Below are 23,391 nucleotides of genomic sequence, written 5' to 3'. Positions count from 1 at the left end.
GCTCTGAAAGGCCCCTCGGTGAAAATTTAGAGACAGAATGACCATTGTCTGCCATGCCCTGTCATTTTCTTTCTGAAGGCTTACAGTACTACACACACACACACACACACACACACACCACCTCAGGCCTGTTCTGTCCACAGCAATAAATAAGTGTCAATATGTGTAACAGGAATCCTGCACTGTGGCCAGTGGAGCAGCTGGATCTGGGTGTGGACACACAACAGCCGTTCTGTGTTCCCGACTGCATGATTGTGGTTTAGGATGGCCGTTCATTATGTTCACTCCCTCCCTCTCTCAGACTTTTTCTCTCTGTTCTCTTTTTTAGTTGATATGCAATGCATCCTTTAGTATGGGAGAAGGAGCCTGCCAGAGTTTACTGCAGAATAAAAGTAGTTCAAGAGTTATAATATAATGTATAATTTTCCCCTATATTCATCTGTTAATTCAATAATTTTCAGTGGATTTGCCAAAGTAGTTTATGGCACAATTATTAATATTGAAAAGTCGTGGTGTAGTGGTTAGCACTGTCGCCTCACAGCAAGAAGGTTCTGGGTTCGAGCCCAGTGGCTGACGGGGGCCTTTCTGTGTGGAGTTTGCATGTTCTCTTCGTGTCTGCGTGGGTTTCCTCTGGGTGCTCTGGTTTCCCCCACAGTTCAAAGACATGCAGGTTAGGTTAGCATGGGGTGGCCATGGGCTGAAGTCCCCTTGAGCAAGGCACCAAATGCCCAATTGCTCTCCGGATGCTGTAGCATCACTGCCCACTGTTTTGAGTATGTGTGGGTGCTCATTGTGTGTGTTCATTGCTTCAGATGGGTTAAATGCAGAGGATGAATTTCACTGTGCTTGAGTGTGCACGTGACAAATAAAGTCTTCTTCTTCAAAGTCCCTCCCATGCCAGGATCTGGTCTTCCCAGGCAGTCTCCCCTCCCAGTACTAACTAGGCCCTTAAGGTGCATTGGGCGCTGCCAATCTCCGTTTCTATAGCCCTAGGCTGCTCGCCTATTACATAGCTAGGGATACAGTGGGGGGCTGGTCCTCTGGTAACCACAAGAGTTTGACTCCATACTCACATCTGTATTGTGGCATGCTTCACCAGATGGTAATAGGTACCATTTTTATGATGGCCTTTGGTATAACCCGACCATGAGTAGAACTCACGATCTCCTGGTCAAAAGGTGGACACACTAACCACTAATTAATATGGAAAGATTAATAAATATTAAATATGATTTGAGAGTAGATTGTGTTTTAAATGATAAAATAAAAACAGGATATAAACTGCTTCCTCATATCGGTTTTATTGGAGCACTACAGTGGTGCTTGAAAGTTTGTGAACCCTTTAGAATTTTCTGTATAAATATGACCTAAAACATCATCAGATTTTCACACAAGTCCTAAAAGTAAATAAAGAGAACCCAGTTAAACAAATGAGGCAAAAATATTTTTACTTGGTCATTTATTTATTGAGGAAAATGATCCAATATTACATATCTGTGAGTGGCAAAAGTATGTGAACCTTTGCTTTCAGTATCTGGTGTGACCCCCTTGTGCAGCAATAACTGCAACTAAATGTTTCCAGTAACTGTTGATCAGTCCTGCACACCGGCTTGGAGGAATTTTAGCCCATTCCTCCATACAGAACAGCTTCAACTCTGGGATGTTGGTGGGTTTCCTCACATGAACTGCTCGCTGCAGGTCCTTCCACAACATTTCGATTGGATTAAGGTCAGGACTTTGACTTGGCCATTCCAAAACATTAACTTTATTCTTCTTTAACCATTCTTTGATAGAACGACTTGTGTGCTTAGGGTCGTTGTCTTGCTGCATGACCCACCTTCTCTTGAGATTCAGTTCATGGGCAGATGTCCTGACATTTTCCTTTAGAATTTGCTGGTATAATTCAGAATTCATTGTTCCATCAATGATGGCAAACCATCCTGGCCCAGATGCAGCAAAACAGGCCCAAACCATGATACTACCACCACCATGTTTCACAGATGGGATAAGGTTCTTATGCTGGAATGCAGTGTTTTCCTTTCTCCAAACATAACGCTTCTCATTTAAACCAAAAAGTTCTATTTTGGTCTCATCCATCACAAAACATTTTTCTATTAGCCTTCTGGCTTTTCCATGTGATCTTTAGCAAACTGCAGATGAGCAGCAATATTCTTTTTGGAGAGCAATGGCTTTCTCCTTGTAACCCTGCCATGCACACTATTGTTGTTCAGTGTTCTCCTGATGGTGGACTCATGAACATTCACCTTAGATAATGTGAGAGAGGCCTTTGGTTGCTTAGAAGTTACCCTGGGGTCCTTTGTGACCTCGCCGACTATTACATGCCTTACTCTTGGAGTGATCTTTGTTGGTCGTCCACTCCTGGGGAGGGTAACAATGGTCTTGAATTTCCTCCCTTTTTACACAATCTGTCTGACTGTGGATTGGTGGAGTCCAAACTCTTTAGAGATGGTTTTGTAACCTTTTCCAACCTGATGAGCATCAACAACACTTTTTCTGAGGTCATCAGGAATCTCCTGTGTTCATGCCATTATACACTTCCACAAACATATGTTGTGAAGATCAGACTTTGATAGATCCCTGTTCTTTAAATAAAACAGGGTGCCCACTCACACCTGATTGTCATCCCATTGATTGAAAACACCTGACTCTAATTTCACCTTCAAATTAACTGCTAATCCTAGAGGTTCACATACTTTTGCCACTCACAGATATGTAATATTGGATCATTTTCCTCAATAAATAAATGACCAAGTATAATTTGTTTGTCTCATTTGTTTAACTGGGTTATCGTTATCTACTTTTAGGACTTGTGTGAAAATCTGATGATCTTTTAGGTTTAGGGCTTTGAACCGGTTCAAGGAACGAAAACGAAAACCGGGAACTTTATTATTTTTTATGTTCCGGAACAGAAACGCTTATTAAAAATAATGGTAACCGGTTAATACCGGTTTTTATTTCGTTCCTCAAAGTTTCCGTAGCCTACAAATAAAAAAGTCATTCTTCTCCTGCGCAAGTTTCTATGACCCGCTGGGGTTCACTTCCTGTGTGACGGTCGCTGATTGAATGGAGAGAGCGGGAAGGTGGACTACTATCATGTCTCCACGTGATAATAAGTGAATTACTGAGTGTCTGAGCAAAGAAGAGCCTGAACGTTGCAACCTCCCTATTGGCTGTTTGTAAAAATGTATCAGTTGTTGCCCTTCCCACGGGAATCATCGCGGACTCGAGAGACGAGACCTGACGAGTTAGTTCGTTGGTAGCAGAACAAAATGTCTGGACACAAATCGGGTTTTCAGAAAAGGAAAGAAAATAAACGGAGGGTCGAAAATACAAAAAAGGAGGCAGAAAATGCAAAACGAGTTTTAAGGTAGGACAAATAGTTACTTTTCTGAGGCAGCCCGCCGTGGCTGCAGGCTTTCAGTTGTGTCATTGAATGGTTACTTTTCTGAGGCAGCCCGCCGTGGCTGCCTGCAGGCTTATTTATTATAGCCCATTTAGTTAAAATAGTTGATATAAAATGTTTATAGTTATGTAATGGTTGTCCTGATTTAGACTGTTTTTTTTTTTTTTTTGGGGGGGTTGCGCGATGTTGCACCCGGGTCCAGATTAGGGCAGAACCGGCCCTGGCTACATTTCAGGTGTAGTTTGTTTTATGTATGTATGTACTTGCATAGATGTGTACTTGGTCTTCCAATATGGCACCTAACAAAATCTCGCGGCGCGGTGACGTCATGCGGTAGCCCTCTATAGGGCCTGACTAGCCTTTGGTAACACACTAAACGAATTATCTTTAATTTTTGGCATTTTTTCTGTTTGTGTAGATGGGAAGACATACTGAGAATCCAAATCGCCAACATTTGAAATAATAATTGTTTTGAATTATTTCTTGTCTTATTTAATGAAGGTTGTAATAGAATTAGCCTACATTTGGCTTAAGCTGGATGAGACAGAGACATAATTTTATAGCCATTTGTTAAACAGCTGACAGGGAACGTAATTAACCGTTCCGGGAATGAAATTTTTTTTGTTCTAACCGGTTCGGGAACGTCTATTTAATGGTGGAACCCCAAACCGGAAACGTTAAAATTCCGTTTCTGTTCGGAACGAACCAATAGGAAAAAAATTCTGGTTCAAAGCCCTGTTTAGGTTATATTTATTCAGAAATATAGAAAATTCTAAAGGGTCCACAAACTTTTAAGCAACACTGTATAATATGAGCTTATACTCACTGTCGCTACACTACAGAAATGATTTGAATTCTGGATCATGTGAAAATGTTTCGCAGTAGTGCTCTAAGGGCCATTTCAGTATTATTTTTTTCTACCAAGTTCACACAGGCCAAATGATACACACACACACAAATACACACACAGGCTGCAGTTTAGATGACAAAACATAACTTTTGACCATTTACTCATTCATTTTTCACACCAGCCATTATGGCATTAGCCATGCATGCTAGCTCATATCTAAACAAACGGACACACTGCTGTGTTGATGTAAGACGTAATCATGGAGACAGGTCCTGGCAGAGAGCTGTGTACATCCTTGAAAGTATGTTGCCTTTGTTTGCAATAATAAAGGATTATTACAGAACCAATAAACAGGACCAAAATTATTATTATTATTTTTTTTATGGGTACCCTCTACCTGGCATTTGGGATTCCATTCAAATTTGAAACGGAGTTTTGCTTCCTAACCCGAGGAACCACTGATTAAATGTTTGCTGTGCGAAGCACAAAATGCAATGTAAAAGCTGCTCTTATGTGGCATAGCCAACATCCCAAAAAGGAATGGCAAGTAATTAATAAATGAAGTTGTTATTAAATAAAGACTTTTTTTGTCAGAACATGGTGTAATGGTTGATTATTTTACTAACTGATTTTAATGAAAGGCCTACTGTGTACAGAATTTAAAAAAAAATGCAATTAACTCTGATGAGTCCACTTTCCATACCATCATTGTTCGAGTTGAGGAAATTGGTGTATGTGATAATGATATATAACAGGGTTGCCAGATCTGTTTAAAAAATCAGTTTTTCAGACAAGCAGTTTTTTACTCAACATATTTTGTATTTGCATGTTTTATCATAAATTAAAAAATAAATAAGTAAAATAATTTAAAAAAGAAACCTGTGAGAGAATTTAAAATGGACTCCTGTTCTGAGAGTAAACGATGCACCTGGCAACACAACACAGCTCTCAGTAATACACATGGGGCTAATTTACAGATTATTTTCAGAGGTGGGCAAACTCATAAAAAACCTGGTAGCCACTAACTGTCCAAATTTTAATAGTTAAAAACGGAATACGTAATCCACTTTCCAGTTCTTCACCCTTTTCACCCTGTCTCCCTCCCCCCCATCAAATATATATGTATGAATCAATAAACTGCACTTTGAGTGTTGCCACATCCATATTGTTGAAATTGCATTTATTTTTGCATATTTGTAGAGCAATTACATAACATTCAATTTCTTTTGTACACAGTGTGGCCTATTTACGTCTGGAAATGGGCACAAACACATGATTCCATCTACCCCTGAGTGTGAGCTGTGCATATTCACAATCTTTTGTGTCGTTAAGTAAAGATGTTCAAAGGAATACGAGGGACTCTCTGAAGAACCATTTACTTTTGCTTTCTTCGTGATAGATGCATGAGGAGAGAGGAAAAAAGGGAGAGTAAGAGAGAGATGGACAGAGATGGAGAGAGCGCATCAGTCTTACATCTTTCATCTCTGGCCCTCTGCTGTCACTGATTCTGATCTGTAATGAGCGAGCCAAAGGTGACAGTGTAAAGGAAAAAAAAAATATCCCTGCGACGACATGAGGAAAAACCTGAAGCAAAAGGAGCTCATCCTCTTCTGGGTGAGACTGAAGAGTGCAATTACCTTAAGGCATTACTCTTCCACAACTGGTCACAGTTTCTTGAGGCATGAGGAAAAAAGGTCTTAAAATTTATCTTGAGGACTGAGCTTTACTTGACATGCTGATTCTTACAATAAAATTATCAACTCATTATGAGCTAAAAGTGGTATAGGCGCCTTTACATGACATCATCGTAACTGCGGATTTGTTTATGCAGCCATATTACCAGGCAAGCTTTGTGTTTGACAATGACCAGCACAGGAGCAGCACAAGTGTACACAAGTGATCGTCAGGTCAATATTCAGCCCAGACTTGTAGTACTCGAGTCCAGGACTCAGACTCGAGTCTGATTCATGTCCTAATTTTAAGGACTTGTGACTTGACTTGGACTTGAGCACTGATGACTCGGACTTGGACTCGGGCTTGTTCATTAACTGCATTCGGACTCGTAAATTGGAGACGAGGACTCTGATTTTTTCTTTATTTTTTGTGTAACATGCCATAATACTTTGCCATAAGATATTTATATCTACATTAATTTTTGTACGAATTTCATGCAAAAATGTCATACCTGCATGCCTTGGCGCGTGCATCAGATAGACTCTCGGGCACACTCCGGACAGCATAAATGGTTTCACATAAGGCAGCAACAGCCACTGTCAAATGGTGCGGTTGGAGTCTTGTTCTCGGACTCGACTCGGCTCAATAGTGGACTCGACTCTGTCTCAACTTGAAATTTTAATGACTTGGACTTGACTTGAACACTGGGGACTCGAGGCTTAGTGACTCAAACACTGATTCAGCCCAATAATTCAGTAAACATCTACAGATAAACTTGTAGAAGTTACATCAAAAAGAACAAAGCCTGCATGTTTCAGCTTTTGGATGTCACAAGATATGCTGGTACCGTATAATGTAACATTTTTTTTAATCATGTCAGAGAGATTATACTGACTGCAGTCGTCTCGATTTTCATTATTAACTATCGCGGCCACGTTTCTTTGTTTGCCCGGCAATATGGCGGACGCTGCGTGATAAACAAAAATCTGTGATGTCAGTGAAAAACCCCTATAAGCAGTTGCTTGGATGCCCTGCACCACCAGAATGGCCAATAAGATTGCAGAATATGATATTCTTCAAGCCAAGTTTCCTTCGCTGGTTACTGGCAATGCTAAATGTACCTTTGAGTGTAGGTCCACAGAGTATTCCCACCTTGCACCCAGTGATCCCGGGATACGCTCCTGAACCACCAAAACCCTGATCAGGATGAAGTAGTGACTGAAGATGAATCAATGAATTTTTTCATGATTTGTCCAGTCATTTTTCTTGTAACTTGCAACTGCAGATAAAGCATTTTTACCCCTGCCTCAGCTTCACACTTTCTGCCCCTGTCAGTATGAAATATTATGTTAGGTCAAGTTCATGATAGGAAAAAAATATATATAGTGCTGTATCAAGTGCTACTGAGCTCGGTGCAGGTTTCTTCCAGCTTCTCACTTTCCTCTCAATTTACAAAACCATACTGTTAGGTGGATTAGCTACTCTAAATTGTCAATAAGCTCTGACCAGGATGATGCTGTTATAGAAGATGAATGCATGAATGACTGCATAAAGTGTTATTTGATAAGTTGATCACCAACTAATATGGAACTCATATTGTTAAACTGAGAAATTTTCAATTATCACAAATGAATGTAATGATCACTGTTAGGATCCTTTGTATGACCTGTTCATGACAATCAGTCTTCATATGCAGGTGACATGGTGGTGCAGTAGTTATCACCGTCACCTCATAGCAAGCGGGTTCTGGGTTCAAGCCTGCTGCTCAACCAGGGCCTTTCTGTGTGGAGTTTGCATGGGTTTCGAAAATTATTTTTTGGGGCAGCCATGGCCTGAAGGTTAGAGAAGCAATCTTGGGGCCAAAGGGTTGCTGGTTTGATTCCTGGGACCGGCAGGAAAATGTGAGGGGAATTGAGTGAATGAACAGCACTTTCCCCTCCCTCTGTATCATGGCTGCAATGCCCTTGAGCAAGGCACCTAGCCCCCAATTGCTCCGTGGGTGCTGTAGTATAGCTGCCCACTGCTCTAGGTATGTGTGTGCGCTCATTGCCCACTTGTGTACACTGCTTCAGATGGGTTAAATGCAGAAGAGGAATTTCACTGTGCTTGTGTACACTCAAAAAAACCAACATGTGTGTTTGTTACATGAACCTAAGTCTAACATGTCACAGTTGACATTTAGGTCACTCAACAAAATTGTTTCTGGCTAAGTTAACGCATTTTACTTGGGTGGAAATACTTTCCATAATTTTATTATGTTCACTGAGCAAGTTATTTGCAAGTTATTTTTTTGAGTGTACATGTGACAAGTAAAGGCTTCTTCTTTTACAACATCTAAGACTACTATCCATTCATTATCTGTAGCCGCTTATCCTGTACAGGGTTGCAGGCAAGCTGGAGCCTATCCCAGCTGACTATGGGTGAGAGGCAGGGTACACCCTGGGCAAGTCGCCAAGTCATTGCAGTCTAAGACTACTATTAGATGTTTAATTGAATCTTTGTCCTCTTCAAAGAATTGAAACTGTATTTGCATTCATACTGCACTGAATAGCATGCACCTGACATCAAAGTGGCAAAATGCAATCTACTTCATCAGCTCACATTTCCTCTTTTTTAATTTTTGAGTTTAAAGACCTTAATTTAAGATGGGTTAATCTAGACACAGGTGAAAACCCCTGCCTCAAGAGCTATACACAAGAAAAGTTTGGCTACCTCCAAGAAGTGTTCTGCATGTAGATAATTCAAATCATCAAATTGGCTGTGGAGAAATGTGAGGAAAGCTACATGGCACGGCTATGAATATGAATGACTTTTCCTGGGTAAATATTACCTTCTCCACATGACATTTGACTCATTTTGCCAACTCTGAATACAGCCATAGCACACTACATAGGGTGTATCAAAGGAGCTGGACACTTTAGCAAGTGCCCTAGATGCATAATGAAACATTTTAGATTCACCCATAGAAAAGATGTGACTCACTGTATTTCAGAAGCCTTTTTTTTTTTGACTGATCAAGTTTGGATTCTCTTTATTTACAATATAATTTTAAGTATTCACACAGATGGCTGTATTTTGCTGCCGGTGTTTTCATTAGATCAGAATTTGCTTCTCTGTATTTTAACTGAGATTTAAACCATGCTGTATTTTAAGCTCAATCGTTCATCCTCAGCTCAATCATTCATCCTCAGAAAGACATCAGCAATGACATGAAATTTAACTTTTCATTTAAAATGAGATGTCTGGTTTCATTTCAAGTTTATTTTTTCCTTTTCCACATTTCAAGTACTCTTTTACAAAAGCAGAGGCGATTGACAGGGTGGGTCAGCCTGTCAACAAAAGAAGTCAGGGATCTTATTCACAAGGTCACAATGATACAATAGCTGCCTCTACACACTGGATCATGATGGAAAGGGCCATTACAAATAGGCCTTACAAATATCATTGAGACTAACATGTTCTTGTTACATGTACTTGCTGTGTCTGCTGGGCCTACAGTCATATAGATAAGACTATAGATAATATATCTCTATTTATAAGGACAGATAAAGAGGCTGTATGTACGACTGGTTTGGTCGGAGGCCTGTGTCTCTTGGCCATGGCTTCCCGAAGTGGATGCAGCCAAACTGAGCATAGGCATACCGGTGTTGAACTGGGTTGTGCTGGACATTGCCCAACAACTTCTTGTTGGCTGCCTCCTAGGCTTGTAATACTCAAGTCCAGGACTTGGACTTGAGTCCGACTCGTGCCCTAATTTTAAGGACTCGTGACTTGACTTGGACTTGAGCACCGATGACTCAGATTTGGACTCGAACTTGTGCATTAACTGCATTTGAACTTATAAAGTAGAAATGAAGACTTGGATTTTTTTCTTTATTTTTTGTAACAAGCCATAATAATTTAACTGCAAGTTGGATGAGTGGTTAGCCTGTCCGCCTCTCGACTGGGAGATCGTGGGTTCTACTTGCGGTCGGGTCATACCAAAGACCATCATAAAAATGGTACCTACTGCTGTCTGGTAATGCACACTGCAATACAGATGCGAGTGGGGAGTCAAACTCTCATGGTTACCAGAGGACTAACCCCCCAATATAATCCTAGCTGTATAGGTGAGAGACCGAGAGCTATTGAAATGGAGATCTGTGCCACCTGATTGCATGGCAAGGGAAGGACTTTAGAGTTTAGACATAATAATTTGGCATAAGATATTTATATCTACATTAATTTTTGTACTAATTTCGTGCAAGAGAATGCACATTCACCTGTTCATATGTCATGTTCAGGAACAAACTAACGTTAATGGTGCTAAAATGCCTGGAGAGAATGCCCCAAGGATTGTCTGCTTTGCTTATACAGACTTCTCGTGCAGTGGGAAAAAATGCACTGCTTTATGTTCCATATGTAGAACTATCAAGGAGACGATGGGGACAACCTCGAACTTCAGTTTGGCAAGACTACACCCATTGAAGTAAGTGACACTTTATGTTCATTGCTCTGTTGATAGCGGGGCTTGCTTGCTGACCAATGAACTAGCTAGTGTTAACCCTTTCTCATGTTATTTGCCCTGTTGATAGTGGGGCTTGCTAAGCAATGAACAAGCTTTTTATCTGTAGCCTATTCACTAAAATGGGGCAGTCAAACAGTAACGTTAGTCCAACATAGCAGCAGAGACGGTTTCACATAAAGGCAGCAACAACCACCATCAAATAGTGTGGTTGGAGTCTTGTTCTCAGACTCGACTCAGACTCAACTCGAAATTTTCTTTAACGACTTGGACTTGACTCGGACTTGAACACCGGGGACTCAAGGAGACTGGACACGGACTTGAGGTTTAGTGACTCCACTACAACACTGCTGCCTCCACCCTCTTGCTGCACACAATACTGAACTCCACATCATTTTGTGTTTTGAATGTATTAAAGGCCTCTCTGAAATCTTCCCATGTGGAAAATGAGGCTCCCACTTCCATGACCATGCTGGCAGCCAAGATGATATAGTGTGGTTTTGGTGGGAAAAAATGAGGCGCTATATATGGGAAGCTGTGATTGACTGATACAAATAAGCCTTCAAATATCATTTAGACTAACATGTTCCTGTTATACGTGCTTGCTGCGTCTGTTGGGCATCCCTGATTATATCCCTGTCAGTAAGTCTCCTAAGCGCACTATTGACAGGGCCTTCCTGTCAATAGCCATCACGTTTTACAAATTACAAGTCACCACATCATAAACCTTCAGAGATGTCTTCCTACTTTAATGGAAACCAGCACAACAGACATGCAGGAGTATTTCTTTTTTTGAAGGGTTTTTGTGATAGTTTTGTGTCTGGATTTGTTTATTCCTGCGGTTGCTGATTGGTGGCAAAGAGACAAATTCAGTATCATATGAATCAGATTTAGAACAGTCTCTATTACTAGTAAATAACTAGTTATAAACCAACACATCCATTGGTGGCACAGTAGTGCAGTGGTGTGCACTGTTGCCTCACAGCAAGAAGGTTCCTGATTCAGACCTCACAGCTGATGGGGACCTTTCTGTGTGGAGTTTGCATGTTTTTTTTTTTTTTTTTTTTTTCTGATCCGGGTTGTTCATGTCTTGGCAGGTCAGCTGGTTTAGATATCATTTTACGGGTCTGAACCACCAGACTTGGGTGGTCTGGATCTTGGGTATCCAGGGACTCCTGCATACGCAACAATTTTAGAGTATTTGTGTTTCAAAGAGTTTTTGTTCTCCAAAATTTTAACAGTGTCAAAAGTTGATAATTGTTCTTTGGATCTTGACTTTTTATTTATTTATTTGCATTTTCCATCCCATCCCAACTGTTTCTGATTTGGGGTTGTAAATGATGTTTTTTGTTTGTTTGTTTTACACCAAAAAAATGTTTGCTTAATATAGAAAAGGTTGTGGCGGCACGGTGGTGTAGTGGTTAGTGCTGTCGCCTCACAGCAAGAAGGTCTGGGTTCGAGCCCCGTGGCCGGCGAGGGCCTTTCTGTGCGGAGTTTGCATGTTGTCTGCCTGGGTTTCCTCCGGGTGCTCCGGTTTCCCCCACAGTCCAAAGACATGCAGGTTAGGTTAACTGGTGACTCTAAATTGACCGTAGGGGTGAGTGTGAATGGTTGTCTGTGTCTATGTGCCAGTCCTGTGATGACCTGGCGACTTGTCCAGGGTGTACCCCGCCTTTCGCCCGTAGTCAGCTGGGATAGGCTCCAGCTTGCCTGCGACCCTGTAGAACAGGATAAAGCAGCTAGAGATAATGAGATGAGAAGAGGATGCTTTCTTAGAGTTATAAACTGTTACTAATGAGGAAGAACCTTTTGTTTTTCACCAAGCAAACCGTCGATTGTAGCAGTGCATTATACGCATGCGCGCACACACACACATAGTTGCTTTTTTTTGAAAAAATCATATTTTGTTTTCATTCCTCTTTGGTCTCCATTGCAGTCATCTTTCTTTCTCTCTATGTGTGAGTTTTGCCTTGTTTAATGAAAAAATTTTTTTATATATATATACGGGCAGCATGGTGGTGTAGTGGTTAGCGCTGTCGCCTCACAGCAAGAAGGTCTGAGTTCGAGCCCCGTGGCCAGCGAGGGCCTTTCTGTGTGGAGTTTGACCATAGGTGTGAATGGTTGTCTGTGTCTGTGTCAGCCCTGTGATGACTTGTCCAGGGTGTACCCCGCCTTTCGCCCATAGTCAGCTGGGATAGGCTCCAGCTTGCCTGCGACCCTGTAGAACAGGATAAAGATGCTCCAGCTTTTTTGCAGGTGTGTGTACAAGTCTCACCGTGTGTACCTGTTGGTGACATGCCACTAAAGGTGGAGTGCATGTGTGTGTGTGTACACGCATACATGCAAAGAAGACACACTGTAAAAAATGATTTGTTATTTTAACTTAAAGTTAGTACCCCGGCTGCCTTAAAATTTTGAGTTCATTGAAATTAATATAGGAAGTTAACACAACAAGGTGAACAATTTAACTTACTATACAGTATGTGTCATGCTCTGCCCCGGACTTCCACTCTGGAGATTACTTATCTCCCAGGTCAGCGCTAATCCGGATCCGGGACGGGAATTCCATCTTGCCTGCATTCACTTCCTGTTCACTTCCTGTTTTTTCTGCTGTGTATATAAACTCCGTTCTCAGACAGTGACCTTGCCAGAACGTCTCGCTTGTTACTCTAGCCGTTTCTGTGCCTCTTATGCTTCTAATGTTTTCTTCTCTCTAGCGTTTGTTCTTGTTCATGGTTTTTTGCACTAGCGTTTTTGTCCTTGACTGCCTCGTTTTGTCAAAGTTTTTTTGTCTCTTTGTACCTGGACTATTAATTATAAAGTACTACTATTGACCTTTAAAGCACTGAATGGTCTCGCACCACAGTACCTGAGTGAACTTCTGCTCCTCTATGACCCGCCACGCCTACTTAGATCAAAAGGTGCAGGCTATCTGCTGGTACCTCGTATAGTGAAGGCTACATCAGGGGGCAGAGCCTTTTCTTACAAAGCCCCACAGTTATGGAACAGCTTTCCAAGTAGTGTTCGGGAATCAGACACAGTCTCAGTGTTTAAGTCTAGGCTGAAAACCTATCTGTTTAGTCAAGCCTTTTGTTAATGGTGTTTATGAGGTAAAGGTGTAGATCTGGAGGGTCCTCAGACATAGAGTGTTTTGGTAAACTGGGATGTATGGATGCTGTCAGTCCCCCACTTGCTTGCTCACTTGAGTTTGTTGACAGTGTAGTGGCTGCTGTTTTATGTCCCTGGGCTCCCTCATGCCTGTGTTACCTTCTGGCTCTCCCCTTTTAGTTATGCTGTCATAGTTAGTTGCTGGAGTCCCTGCTTGTATTCAGTGCAATATGTATACTGTTCCTACTTATTCAGGTGACATTGGGCATACCTAACAACCTGTGTTTTCTCTCCCTCTTTCTCTCCCCCTCCCCCCAAATCTGTCCCTCTGAGTTACACGTTGGTCCTGGGATCAAGATGCTGACCTCTTCTGCTCCTTGGACCTGCTTGATCCATCCTGATGCCTTGTGTCTGGTTGGAGTCTCATCGCATCGCTCCTGTGGAGGACGGCCCCATGAGGACCATTGAAAGTCACACCTGGAGGAAGCTCTGGACTCTTACAGTAATGCTTTTATGGCTGAGGACTACAGCTGACTTGCTAACTTTAGGACTGCAGTTGTCATGAACAGTTTTGCACTCAAGTTTCCATCAATGAAGAGTTTATAACATCAATGAAACTGACTTCATGTTAAAACTGTTAACGTTATAGTTATGCTGTCTGTTGTTGCCCAAATGAGGATGGGTTCCCTTTTGAGTCTGGTTCCTCTCGAGGTTTCTTCCTCATGTCGTCTGAGGGGGTTTTTCCTTGCCACCATTGCCACAGGCTTGCTCACTGGGGATAGATTAGGGATAAAATTAGCTCATGTTTTAAGTCATTCAAATTCTCCACTGGCAACACCCTGACGCTCTTCCTAAAGCACCTGGAGGTGCTGGTTGAAGGGAAGGTACTGTCATGCTCTGCCCTGGACTTCCACTCTGGAGATTACTTCTCTCCCAGGTCAGTGCTAATCCGGATCCGGGACGGGAATTCCATCTTGCCTGCATTCACTTCCTGTTTTTTTTTTTGCTGTGTATATAAACGCCGTTCTCAGACAGCGACCTTGCCAGAATGTCTCGCTTGTTACTCTAGCTGTTTCTGTGCCTCTTATGCTTCTCATGGTTTTTCTCTCTAGCGTTTATTCTTGTTTATGATTTTCAAGTCAAGTCAACTTTGTCAAATATGCTATACATGCTCGACATACAGCACAGATGAAATATCAGTCCTCTCTGACCCACGGTGCAAACTGGCAATGCAATAAATAAAAATAGAATAATTGAAAAAACAAACAATATAAACAGTATAAACACTCTAGGTAGAAACTAGACAGACTAAACACTAAAACAATATAAACAGAATAAATAAACAGTATAAACACTAGATAAGAACAAGACAGACTAAACACTCAGACAATATAAACAGTATAAAAGACTCTAGATATGAACTAGACTAAACACTCAAACAATATAAACAGTATAAATAAACAGTATAAACACTAGATAAGAACAAGACAGACTAAATACTCAGACAGACAATATAAACAGTATAAACACTCTAGATATTAACTAGACTAAACACTCATATATACACACACACACACACACACACATAAATTGGTACAAATAACCAAACAGTCAAGGGCACTTGAGGTATAGCAGGTAAACATGAAACATGAAATAAGCAGAATAAACAAACTAGCAGCTGTTAAGATGAGGTAGTGCGGAATAGTGCAAATGGGCGAGGTAAAGTGAGATGTGCGGTCCCTGAGTTCAGTGTCTTAATGAACAATGAGATGTATGTATATATGTGTGTGTGTGTGTGTGTGTGTGTGTGTGTGTGTGTTGGGGGGGGGAAACTGTGAGGATGACATGTCAGATGCTGAAGGGGGGTGTGTGAGCAGAATCTGTGGCAGGGGGCAGAGGGGGGAGGAGGGGCAGAACAGGGAGGGAGCTGAGCCTCCTGACTGCCTGGTGAAAGAAACTGTTCTTGAGCCTGCTGGTTTTGGCCCGGAGACTCCGCAGTCTCCTCCCCGACGGCAGCAGGCTGAAGAGGCTGTGAGATGGGTGGGTGGGGTCACCTGCAATCCTGATGGCTTTGCGAGTGAGGCAGGAGTTATAGATATCCATAAGAGAAGGGAGAGAGACACCAATTTTTTGCACTTAGCATTTTTTCTTGTTCTTTTTTTATTTTTTTGCACTAGCATTTTTTCTTGTTCATGGTTTTTTGCACTATCGTTTTTTGTCCTTGCCTGCCTTGTTGTTTTGTCAAAGTTTTGTCTCTTTGTACCTGGGCTATTTTACTATTTGTTTTTTCATCCTGTTTATTTACCTTTTTGCCATTCCCTTTTCCCTGGATTAAATCACCTTATTTATTGGATTACTGTCTGTGTTCTGCTTCTGGATCCTAATCTTGCACCTCATCTCACCACCCTTAACAATATGAATTTCAATGAACTCAAAATTTTAAGGCAGCCCAGGTACTAACTTTAAGTTAAAACAACAATTTTTTTTACAGTGCAACGAAGAGGAGGACCTCATCATTTTTGAATTTTCAACAGACAGCCAAGAGTGTGTGCCTGCTCCTTCCTTCAGACTGTTGAGACCTGATGTTTGTGTTATTGGGCCAATCTCACCTCCTTCTGGATTCCCCCCCCCATCCTGGTGGTGTATTTACAAGGCTGCTGCTGTTCTGGTGCCAAAAGAACATGAGCTGAATTGTATTATAACATAAATATGATACATATGTGATTTTGTTTTGTTTGTTTGTTTTTCTTTCTGCATATGATATTGTCATTAAAGAAATCAAAACTTCTATTCTTATTCCTGCAGACAAGTTTCATTTCCATTGAGGTGCGAGTTAAATATGAATTTAAATTTAGTTTACAGTACATCGAAGTAACGTTTTGACTAATGTCACTGTTTGCTAGTTTCTAATTGCTGTTTATTTACAGAAAATACTTTTACATGTTTTGCCAGTATTATCACAGTGAAATGGCTGTAGTTAGAGAAAAGTGTTGATCTATGGGGAACAGCAGTGTCATGGTTTGTTTTTTTTAATTCAGTACATCTCTGGCAACCACAGCTGCTAGCATTTTACCATAAAATACACTGTACAGTTATCTTTAATGTATAGTCATAGCACACATTTAATGGTAATATAATAAAAGCAAACAGTTTGCTGTTAATGGAAGAAATAATTAAAATGTGCGATGTGTCATTAATAGATTAAGCACTGTTATCATTGGCAAATCGCTGTGGTATAAGTGGAATAACACACTCTAGTCCATGGAGGGCGGTGGGGGCGTGCATTACTTTTATAGAACAATTTTGTATCATTGGCTGTCGTGTGTTATTCATTAATCTTAAACCTATTACTCTTCAAAGCTTATTGATCTTAAACACACACACATTTTATATATATATATATATATATATATATATATATATATATATTTGGTGGCACGGTGGTGTAGTGGTTAGCGCTGTCGCCTCACAGCAAGAAGGTCCTGGGTTCGAGCCCCCGGGCCGGCGAGGGCCTTTCTGTGCGGAGTTTGCATGTTCTCCCCGTGTCCGCGTGGGTTTCCTCCGGGTGCTCCGGTTTCCCCCACAGTCCAAAGACATGCAGGTTAGGTTAACTGGTGACTCTAAATTGACCGTAGGTGTGAATGTGAGTGTGAATTGTCTGTGTCTATGTGTCAGCCCTGTGATGACCTGGCGACTTGTCCAGGGTGTACCCCGCCTTTCGCCCGTAGTCAGCTGGGATAGGCTCCAGCTTGCCTGCAACCCTGTAGAAGGATAAAGCGGCTAGAGATAATGAGATGAGATGAGATATATATATTTACTTGTTTATATGAATAAAAAATATATACCATACTCTAACACTACCATGCATAAATTTGATTGCTAGTAATTTATAAGATTCATTATACTAAAGCATATCATAACATCCTGCTGTAAAATGTCTATGCTTTTAATGCTAACCGGACCTATAAACCTACAGAATGATTTTAATTGCTATAACAGCTTTATTATTATTATATCTGTCTTGTAATTACCAGTTTAAATGTGGATAGCATTTATATGAATTTCAGCTAAGGCCCTTGACTCAGAAATTCTTCGCCCTGCATATTATCCTTGCTGTTTCTAACAATGTCGTCATCTGGATACTTGCAATGATGTCACTGATTCCTAATGCTTCAGTTGACTGTTGGAGATTCTTTGATAGTTTCTAGTGCTCCAGGAATACAGGTATTACCTCTGTCTCAACATTGTGCATTCTCCTTATATGAAAAGCTACATCTTGGTATCTTCCCACTTTCATATTCTCTGTTGTCTCCACACTGGAGTCCCATGGAACAACAATGTCAATCAGAGTCCATCTCCTTTTCCACTTATCCACAAGTATTAAGTCCAGTCTATTGTGGGCGACTGTCTGTCAGTGTCGATGGTGTGATCCCAATGGAGTTCTACTTGTTCATTTTCAAGAGCTGTTGTTCTGAGTAGCTCTATGGGCCCTCCCATTCTTTAAACTCACTTGTGTTGTCAAACAACTCCTTCCATTCCTCCTCTGTCAATATCATCTTTTCTGTACTAGCACTAGTAGGGTAACGACCTGGGGATGCCTGCTTTTCCACATCCACCCTGCCGGGCGAGGGACCTTCTGGCTCTGGTCCTTACAGACCATCTCATCCAGCCCCATTCACGCCGTTGTCTAAATCAAAATTATTTTCCATTTCTCACTCATTGCTTGAGGTTTGGTTTTTCTGTGCATCCAGCGGATAGCCTTCCTGGTCTCCCCCCCCCCACTGAGACACCATCTCATATGATTTCACAGTGCTCGACTTGGGCAAGCTGTTGATCCATGCCATTGTGGTTCAGTTGTCCATCATCTGCCATCAATCAGTGACCGTAGCACCAAGTATCAGGTCTATTTGGTGTTGCTGCTATGTCATCCAGCACCCTGTTGCCAGTGCCTTCACCATGAACCTGGCAGGGTGGCTACTGGGTGCTATGCCTTGCCAAAGGGCAACCCGTGTTTTGTCCGGGACTTCTTATTGGTTATTTGCAGCTAACCTCCACATCTGGAGGTCTACTCCCCATCCACAACTAGGGGACCCGCTGGATTGGAGTTGTCTCCACACCAGTTATCATAATAATAATAATAATAATAATAATAATAATAATAATAATAATAATAATTATTATTATTATTGTGATGACCTGGCGACTTGTCCAGGGTGTACTCTGCCTTTCGCCCGTAGTCAGCTGGGATAGGCTCCAGCTTGCCTGCAACCCTGTAGAAGGATAAAGCGGCTAGAGATAATGAGAATGGGATGAGATTATTATTATTATTATTATTAAGCCCTGTGATGACCTGGCGACTTGTCCAGGGTGTACTCCGCCTTTTGCCCATAGTCAGCTGGGATAGGATCCAGCTTGCCTGTGACCCTGTAGAACAGAATAAAGCGGCTAGAGATAATGAGATGAGATTATTATTATTATTATTATTATTATTATTATTATTGATAAGAAGGTGTAAAGGTAATTGTCACTACACCTCATTGTTTAAAGGGATGAAATAATTACCACAAATTAATACAGAAAAAAAAGAAGGAAAAAGTCTATTCCTAGGGTCTGTGGTAAAATACTTACCACAAATACTTAGCACACATTTCATGATGAATATGTGGTGATGAACATGAGGTGTTGAGGGTTATTGTATGCTCATAAATAATGGAACAGTTTGTGTTGGGATGGGCCTCCTGATGAAGCCTCCTCAGGCTCTTCATCAGGATTCAAATGTGGCTTTCTACAAGGAGGGGCTTATTCATGGTTGTGTGCTTCACCCCTCCTCCTTCTTATCCCCTGGCATTGGATAGGACTCATCATAAAGGGGAATGGGCTCAAGAAAGGAAATGGCACACTCAAAGGGGATGGGATCCATATGGGTGCTGGGGTCCTCAAAGGGGAAGGATTCCATACCGGGGTTGGGGTCCTCAATGGAGATAGGTTACATAAGCGGATTGAGGTCCTCAAGGAGGACAGTTAACATAAGGGCATTAGGGTCCTCAAGGGGGACGGGTTCAATAATGGAGTCGAGATCCTTAAAGGGGATGGGTTACATAAAGGGGTCAGGGTCCTGAAGGGGGACGGGTTCAATAATGGAGTTGGAGTCCTCAAAGGGACAGGTTACATAAGAGGGTTGGGGTTCTCAAGGGGGACGGGTTTAATAAGTGGGTTGGGGTCCTCAAAGGGGATGGGTTACAAAGTGTAGATCCCTTATGTAGTCTTGTAGTGCTTTTTCAGTCAGACATGTATCAATGTGCAATGCAAAAATTATGTCATTATTAACTATTTATAAAGTTGTTCACTGTCAGTCACATGCTCTATGTCATAACTCCATTGTCTGACCATAATGATGCTTGCATAAATTATGGCACAATTAAAAATTTATTCAGCAGTTATTTGATGGTCTCTCTCTCTCTCTCTCTCTCTCTCTCTCTCTCTCTCTCTCTGAGTGTTGGTCTCTGTGTCATCCTCTTGCTTTTAGTAGTTCATGCTTCTTTCAGTTGGTGACTGTGTTCTGGTCTTGTCTGAGAGATATAAATTTTGTAATGAGATTTCAAATACCCCACACCACACCCCATTTCAAACAATCCATCTAGCTAGATTTACAAACTCGCATGCTACTATCTCACTCTTGGCTTGCTGTCATTAAAGGATCCATTAAAAGCTGATCTGACTACTGAAGAATGATGGCTTGTTGATAAGAATTGGCACTAGCTCATCTGCAGTTTAGTAGGATATTAACATTCATTATGAGTCATGTTAGCTGTTGAAGTCAGACAGTTTCTTTAAAATAATATGTAAAGACATCTTTTAGATGACACACATCTTTTAGAGAGTTTACATGTTACTTGTCAACACTTGCTTGAATCATTGTCAAAAATGTAGTTTGCTTAGCTGAGATATCCCTTCTTAATAGTACTGTACTTTTTTACATTACTATTATTAATATTTTCAAGAACCGGCCATGCTACCTGGTAAAACTAGCTCATCACATATTTTTAAAATAGCATGCATGCTATTTTACACCTTAATCTTACCATGTGGGGTCCGTTTGGACCCCAATACTTTTCTTTAAAATTAAAGCTTATAAAGACAAAATCACCAGATAAGTTTTGTTCAGAACACCTTGTATTAATAACAGCAATACACTAAAGGGCCCAAGGCATAAAGAACACACTTAACCTTCATCCTACCAGCCAATTTTACATACACAAACTACCAGGCGGGGTCCGTATGGACCCCAGGAGGGAATACCTTGAAATCAATGCAGTAAGAACCAATTCAATGCAGCAAACAGACATAACTTTATTGAAGAACAAAATCCACTATGGCTGAATATCAATGATGCATTATAAATGCAATAACATTGCAATAATATTGCAATAACTAGCATACATGTAGCTAATTATAGCGCCACAAAAAAAATTGGCATTATATACACGATTTTTGCAGCTCATGCAGCTGTAAAACATTCTGGATTACAACTTAGGTCTTTTCTTACAGAATTTAAAACAAAAAAGTAATTGTAAAATAATTTAGGGCTTTTGTTTTGCAGCCTGTGCTTATTGCAGCAGTGGGGTCCACACGGACCCCAAGAAGGAATGCCTTGGTAGTTTCATTATGGAACATAAAAGAAATAAAAGAAGTTAACTTTCAGTGTGCTATTCAATTATAAAATGAAAGACAGATAAACTTTACTCTGGGGTCCGGCTGGACCCCAGTAACAAATTAATTATACCTTCACAATGCAAAAAGCTGATCTTCCGGTGCTTTAGTGTTTTAATTAAGACATAAATTCCGACAAATTCATAAAACGGTGAGGCAGTATGTCACATATTTTTAAAATGGCAAACAAACATATAGGTGCGGGGTCCAGATGGACCCCACTTGGTAGGATGAAGGTTAAAGGCAGCATTTGGAGGCCTTCAGTGTTCATCTTCATCATTATACAGCAGTGACGCACACAGGCCCGTGAGCTGGCCTAGTGGTTAGCGTGTCTGCCTCTTGATCAGGAGATCGCAAGTTCTACTCGCGGTCAGGTCATACCAAAGAGCATTATAAAAATGGGATCTACTACTGTCTGTCAAGGCATGCTGCAATACAGATGTGAGTGGGGAGTCAAACTCTCGCAATTACCAGAGAACTAGCCCCCCACTGTAACCCTAGCTGTAAAGGCGAGAGGCCGAGGGCTATGGAAATGGAGATCGGTGTCGCCCTATGCGCTTCGAGGGCCTGATTAGTACTGGAAGACCAGGTTCTGGTGTGGGAAGGACTTATGACTTATCATGCACACAGGGAGTCCCATAAGTTCATCATCACAGGGTTAATGTATATTTTTAGATATAATAATAACAACATCAGCATTGTTCATCATTAATTACTGTAAATATGATCCTGACAGGCGGCACAGTGGTGTAGTGGTTATCGCTGTTGCCTCACAGCAAGAAGGTCCGGGTTCAAGCCCCATGGCTGGCGAGGGCCTTTCTGTGCAGAGTTTGCATGTTCTCCCCATGTCTGTGTGGGTTTCCTCCGGGTGCTCCGGTTTCCCCCACAGTCCAAAGACATGCAGGTTAGGTTAACTGGTGACTCTAAATTGACCGTAGGTGTGAATGTGACTGTGAATGGTTGTCTGTGTCTATGTGTCAGCCCTGTGATGACCTGGCGACTTGTCCAGGGTGTACCCCACCTTTCGCCCATAGTCAGCTGGGATAGGCTCCAGCTTGCCTGCGACCCTGTAGAACAGGATAAAGCGGCTAGAGATAATGAGATGAGATGAGATGATCCTGACAAAAAATGTACATAAGCATCTAAGCAAGCAGGAGCTTCCAAAATGATTCCGATACCCAAAACTTTATTAATCGTCACAAATTCATTATAACATATGGCCCTGGTGATGCTATTGGTCCCAATTATGTTGCACAAGGTGTAAAATTGAAACATCCTTATGTTTCTTATGTATGCAGTACTATACTTTTTGATTTCCCAATACCCTAAACTTGGCAAATCACAGGGAGTAAGAACTTAATGGGACATATTGCAGGCATCTGAATGAAGCAACAAGAAGGCTCTTCTGCTTCAAATAAGAAGGTGGTGTAAACTCACTGTTTCTAAAATTCACTTTACCTAAGCTTTTCAATTATCCAAGCAAGGTCAACACACTTTCTTTATGGCAAAACATGAAAATTTCAGCAGAATCTGAACGCCGGTTACAGAGGCAATTGAAATTCTGGATGTGGCATAAATGTTTATGGAAAATAGTCGAATGAACTTTGGCCAAATGGCACATCTTAAAATTCTCAGTGTTTCAGAAGTCTGTGTATTACACCTATAAGCATTAGAGTCAGCCTTCTCAGAGAGCATTTTGAATTACTCCAGTTCTTACCTGTTGGGACACAGCAGCCGACTAGAAATAACTTAAAGTTGTTTACGGAAAATGTCACATACGGAACCATGGGTTTGCATTGCATCTGGTGAGACTGGAGTTCAACATGCAGCTTGAATCTTACTACACATTTAAACTATCAACTGTTAGTAGTCCAACCAACAAGAAATTTAGAGGATATGCCAAACAGGCAAAAAATATGAACAGTTTCTATCTGGTCCTATATCTGCATGCAACATGGCAGATGGCCAAATGGGAGGCTTTGGGTGACTGTGGCAGTGTTGTAGTCGAGTCACTAAACCATGAGTCCGAGTCCAGTCTCGAGTCCCCAGTGTTCAAGTCCAAGTCATTAAAGAAAATTTCGAGTCAAGTCCACTATTGAGCCGAGTCGAGTCCAAGAACAA

The sequence above is a fragment of the Neoarius graeffei genome, chromosome 23 (assembly GCF_027579695.1).
Source record: "Neoarius graeffei isolate fNeoGra1 chromosome 23, fNeoGra1.pri, whole genome shotgun sequence".
NCBI lineage: Eukaryota > Metazoa > Chordata > Actinopteri > Siluriformes > Ariidae > Neoarius > Neoarius graeffei.
The sequence above is the reverse complement of the archived record's forward strand: the minus strand, read 5'-3'. Positions refer to the sequence as shown.